General features: G+C 32.4%; 1 pseudogene; it reads left to right on the top strand.

The window, feature by feature from the left end:
* The first annotated feature begins 5,889 nt into the window (after positions 1-5,889).
* LOC122108714 lies at positions 5,890-5,989 on the top strand (annotated as a pseudogene).
* The last annotated feature ends 224 nt before the right edge of the window (positions 5,990-6,213 follow it).

The following is a 6,213-nucleotide window of genomic DNA, read 5'->3' as shown; positions in this document are numbered from 1 at the left end:
TATTTTTCTGTTGACTTCTCAATCTGTAACACTCCATTGGAAACTGCATCTATTGCAAAATTACATAACATGCAAACAGGTACTGTTTTGAATCTCTCAGGTATGGAATGTTCAGAATTTGAAAATGAGTAGTTATTAGTCATAGGAATTTTGAGGAACACATATATTCTGTCCTCTTAACAACTCATTTACTTTTAAAAGTTATGGGTTTCCATAGAATTAAACTATATTCAGTTTTAGTATGGGAAAGTACTAAATTTTTCCTTTTTTCAAAATATGGTCAAGTTTATTGTGAAAATGTTGTCTAGTTGGATAACATTCAAGTTGATGACTCTCTGATAAAAAAAGGAGTAATCAATTCAAATTAGATGCCAAATAGTATTGATTTTTAAAAAGTTACTATATAAAATAATATTTACTATAACAATACAGTGAAATTATTTTTTATGTAGCTTATTTTTTAATTTAATTTTATTGTCAAATTGGTGAACAATGGGTTACAGTAATTGTAAGGTAGTGAATACATAACTTTTCAAACTTTTACCCCCTCTTTCATTTTTCTTACACTTTTCTTTTACCTCAATACTCCTCACAAGTTTTAATGTACATTTCCAACATATTGTCTTGTGAGTATTGTTATTGCATTGGCTTGCCCTTTGTCCTTTGTCTTGCCATTTTGTTGTTCCTCTTCCCTTCCCTAATTAAGGTAAATGTATACACAATACCCAAGGCACAAAATCAAATACAGCCGATGCCAAACCATAGGTGGAAAACCCAAAGAAAATAGAAATCACATAGTACATTAAAAACAACTGCAAAAAAAATCTCTGTTTCCATACCTTGGAGTTCATTTTGCTCAGCATCAGCTTATATGTTCATATAAACACATAAAGCCACTGGAAAATAATAGCTGCATAGACACTATATCATGTAAACAACATGTTACTGTTTTTGATGGAAAAGGTTGAATTAGGATTGGGGAAAACGTGATTCTGATAAAGGAATTTCAAAAGAGTTTAAAAATTATGACAGGTATATTTTAATTGTTCAAATTTTTAACAAATTAGCCTATTAAGAAAATTGCCTGGGAAAATAAGCTTACATGCAAAGAAAGCTATGGAGACCTAGTTGAGAGGGAGCAATGTGGGTAAAGATAGCTCATTTTCACACTAAACAAACTTCAGAAACCTTACTGTAAATCCTGTAGGTTCCCTTGAGAATTGTCCTTACCCAGGAAATATACTCTCACTGTGTGAAATTCAAAGTTCTTAAGAAAACTAAGACATCAAATTTTGTGAATTGACCTTTAATTACCAAAATTATTCTTTGAAAAAGATAATTTGGGTCAAAATATTTAGGGAGAAAGGGCCCTTCAAAATGAAAGAAGGTATTGGGTTCACACTTTTCTGTTTGTAACACTTTCCACAATGTCTTTGCACATGAAGCACTGAAACACAAAAAAAAATCTGATTGGTTACGCCAATGATTACACATTTCTAAGTAGCTCACAAAAAATAATATCCTTATTAACATGAGGTAGTGAAGACTTCTCTTATTACATAAGCCAAAAAGTTTGGGATCAGAAAAGAATTGAGAAAATTGAAAGGGTAAGAAAACAATGTTCTTAGAAGCCCTATCTAAGCATACTGACTTCAGCAGTGGAGGGAGGCCAAAAATTTTGATATAGATTGTCTTAATATTTTTGCTACCTAAAGTGATTTTACAGAGCCTATTTGGCTCACTATAATGTAGAACAGTTTGAATGAGGACAGGAAAATAAATTCTACGTCCAAATGAGGCAACTTAAAAGAGTTTCAAAAGAGAAACCATGAAGATGTAGCGGGGTGGGGTGGGGAGGAGATCTTATAGTCTTTCAGCTTCACTGGACTTGAAGTCAAGAAGCTGTGCTTAATTGGAAATCAGGGAAGAGCTAAGAGGAGGACATAGAATTAGGACATAGAAGCATTGTCCTTTGTAATAGACACTGTTACCCAAGGTATGGATGATTTAACTCTATTCTGTTCCATACATCTTGCTGAGCAAATGCAAGACCAAGAAAAAATAATCTATTGAAATAATTTTGCAAAGAATAACTTCACTGATCCTGATATGGTATCTAAGGAGAGTCTTAAGAGAGAACATAAAAGTGGAGTATACTTCGGTTTCCTCTAAGCATCTTGTTAGCAAAATATATCTTTGAGGTTAGAAGTGATTGAACCAAAAAGTAGTGGAGTACTTATTTTTGTGGAACTTTAGACACAAGAAGACTTTCAAGGTAAAAGAAAAAAAGTATAGCTAAATATTTGTGATCACAGCTTCTTGGATCGGTTTTTTGGAGACAAAGTTTTACATTAGAGTTTGTCCTCATTAGCATAGATGTTGGATTTTTGTGGCAACCAAATGCAACGGTGAAGCTTAATGGACTCCCTTGGACAAGTAAACAGCATGGTAGAAAAAAAATGGCAAATAATATTTAGTAAATTAGTTTGGCTAATTATTTTGCCAGAACAAAGAATGAAAGATGTAATTCAAAATCACTTGACTTAAAAGTATGAAGAAAGAGTAGTGAAGAGAGATGAGAGAAAACATAGAGGACTCTTCTGTCTCCAGTGGAGTAATGGATTCTTGATCTTGTTTCTTCCATTCTATCTTCACAAGCTATCAAGTGTGGCTGAGGACTGGAGTATCCATTGCAGACAAAGAGAACTCAAAGAAGAAAATATTTGCAGCAGATGTAGGTGATTCACAACCTTAGACAATCTACTTAAATCTGTTCAAAATTCTCTGCTACCCCAAACTGCCCTCTATGAACAGCTTTGTTTGCTATTCCCAAGACTACCCTTTATGAACTATTTAAAATTTTGAGAGGTCATATATATCCTCTCTAGAGATTGCTGTTTGGTTGTGATTTTTGTGTGTTTTTGTTTTTTGTTGTGTTTTTTAATTAAATTTCAAAAGGTTGTGCAAGTGTATTGCAATAAATATGTCCATCTAATTGTCCAATGCTCCTGGATCAGAGTGACTCCTTCTATCATTCTCAACCAACCCCTTCTCTAAGATGTATTTCAGAATTATCACTTCCTTTATCACATGTGTACATTGAGTATTCTAGCTGTACTTGCCCCTTGTTCCATTTTTCATTCATTCTGTCTTTACTATTATTCTTCTCTGGTTTCAACTTCCTGATAGTCATTCTGTTAAACTGTTAATATTTTGAAAGGTTTATATACTATCCATGGAGTTTCAATCCTGCGTACACTTGAACTGATGTCAGCTTATATTTCCATAATTCATTCATCTGCAATAACAATTTGCAAGACTGGAGATGTGAAGCACCTAGACATGATTTTATTCTCATCTATTTGTAAGATTAATCTTTAGTCAACAAGAAAGTTTAAAAATGGCTTAGAATATATTCCTAACTACCAAATTTTATAAATGGCTTTGAAAAAGGTTTGTGATTATTTTATTTTACATGGGATAATATTTTCTACTACCTATAAGTTTTGGAATAAGAAGAAGACTTGGTAGAAATAGAAGACAGATTTTATGTTTGTCACATCTCTGATGAGTACCCATATTCATGACTTTAAGTCATATTTCTTACTATGTTAGACTGATAGGTAAAACATAAAACAACATATGATAAAGCAACTATTTGTGTCTTTTTAAAATGTACCTTAGTAAGTGATTAAACTTACTTTATTAGCTAGTGTTTGGGTTTGAATTATGGGAGGTTTTTCTATTTGACACATTTCTGTAAGGCACCTACTGAACAACACAAATGGTGGATGGTACTATTTCTACAATTTAATGAATGGTTGAACCTGTTTGGCATTAGTGCTGGGTAAATAAAACAACTCTATTCTAACTTGCACCCTAAACTTGAAAAATTTGTAATGTCAATATTGTCTACTTGTCAAATGTTATTTTGGTGAATGTGATTTTTAAAAGATTATTTGAAAAGGAATCTGTTTTCAGGAGATTAAGTGTAGGTTATCGTTGGTTTGAGAATGATAACATTTTTATTCTACAGAAACAAGTTTTACTGAAGTACCAGTATTTTGAAGCATTAACGATCTTCTCAATTAATGTTTTTGTGAATTATATTTGACCTGTAAGTCAAGTTTTCCTAGCCCTGGTAGACCAATTATGGATCTATCGTTCTAGGAACTATTTTTTTTTGCCTACTTATGCTGGACTGAAATCTTTGAGTTATCATTAGAAGAGGGGTATTAAAAATAATTTTGTGACATTTGTGATCTTGGTCACTCATATGGGCTGGTCATTTGTAAACTGAAAGTTTGAATTACTGTACTTTCTCTCAGATTTTGTGATCTCATCTTTCATTTTAAGTTGCATTGCATTACACAATTGCTTACCACTAATTCCGGTGTCATAAGGAATTGAGATGGATTTTCAATTACTTTCTGTTGGCATGTTTCATGAGCCTAGGTGAGAAATCTTCCCCTTGTTATCAGATGAAGAGGATAACTAAGACCTGGGATCCTAGGACCCGTGGATCCTGCAGAAGAATAATACCTTTTAGATATCATATCAGCAAAATTTGGGTACAATCAGTAGAAATGCTTCAGAAATATAGAGAAAAACATTTTGCAACCAGTGAGTTAAAACAATAAACAGAGCAGCAGAGTAAAATCCCTTATAGATTAGAGGAAAACAATTGTTTTTTTTTTACAATGTGAATTCAGAAGACCAAGAATACTTAGAACATATCACAAGTTTATACCAAAGACATTGCATTGATACTTTTTATATTCTAATGTACATTCTAAACCTTATTCTTTATATTCCAATCTATTTATTGTAATAAATATCTATTTATTTGTCAAATTATCAATTAATTCTAGTAAGTCTCACTGTGTGAAATAAAATATCAGCACGTATAAATATAAAATATATAACTATAAAATATAAGAAAAAAGGCACATGTTTTGCAATGTTCCGTTGTGGTTAGGGTATCAAAGGCAACTGTGTTTTAAAATATTATTCCATTATTTCTACCTCAGTGTTTGGTAGAGTTGGACCTAAAGCTTTACCATTTGGAGATTTACAGCCTAGAGACAAGAGGAAACACTGTGATTAAAACATTACCAATTTAAGGCCTAATATCGAGGAGAAACATATAGACTTCTCTTTTAACTATGAAAATATTTGATGAAAGAAAATCAGTAGTGTAAATTCCTGCCTGGATGGATGGTAGACTGGCCAGGACATTTGGTAATCATGCATGTGAAAATTTTTTTCACCTTCTTGGCTTTAGCTACTATTGAAATGTTAGGTATAAAAAACAATTATATTTTGATAAAATACCTTCTAGCCTAAATGATTCTGTCTTAACTGTTTATCTCTCTATGATCCCTTTTAACTAATATTAGTTTTGTTCCAATAAGAAAATCTATGCTGTCAGGGTAAGATATTCTGGTTGGTCTGTTGCTACAGGGAAGAAGAATAAAGGGTCAGGTAGACATTTGTACCAATAAGACATCATTTAGAAATTTTTAAGCTGCAGAAGTTTAGAAGTAGCTCTTAAGTAAGGCTTACTTTGAATCCATTAGCTCCACAAAGCTTACTCAGTTTATAAATAAGTACTTGAAAAACAATCACCTTTGGACCTAGCTATAAAGGCTTCAAAGTATGATCAAATTTAAAATGAAAAAGACTTAAAATAGTCATCGACAAAAAAATTGCAAATGTGAGCAATCGACCAAACAATATAAGCTTTTCCCAATATACACAGAATTTGAGAGAAGTAAGATCAATAACATTTTTAGGAACAATAAGGTTTCCTAGTTACAAACAGTCAACCAAGGATATATGCCTGTATAAAGATTGCATCAATAACTACTTAAATTTACAGGATACTACATGCTTCAGCAGGACGTTTACCCAAATTACTACAATATAGAGATTAGCATGGCACTTGCACAAGGATGATATGAAAATTTGTGAAATATTCCATATTTTTCATTCTTGAGATGCAAGAAATGAAAAACAGTTATTAAAAAATTGATTACAAAAATACAAGTCGTTATGTCGAAAAATAAACTTTACAACTTTGTGTGGGTGGAGCGGTAGAGGGAGGATTGAGTGGGGGAGCAAGGGAAGGATGGGAATGGGTGGGAAGGGTAAATACAGGAGGAGGCTACAATGCTTGATAAGAAATGTATTCATTATCTTGCCCATGTAATT

Source organism: Dipodomys spectabilis, unplaced genomic scaffold, assembly GCF_019054845.1.
Source record: "Dipodomys spectabilis isolate Male_0828 unplaced genomic scaffold, ASM1905484v1 ptg000064l, whole genome shotgun sequence".
Lineage (NCBI taxonomy): Eukaryota > Metazoa > Chordata > Mammalia > Rodentia > Heteromyidae > Dipodomys > Dipodomys spectabilis.
This window is presented reverse-complemented; position numbering and strand designations above follow the sequence as displayed.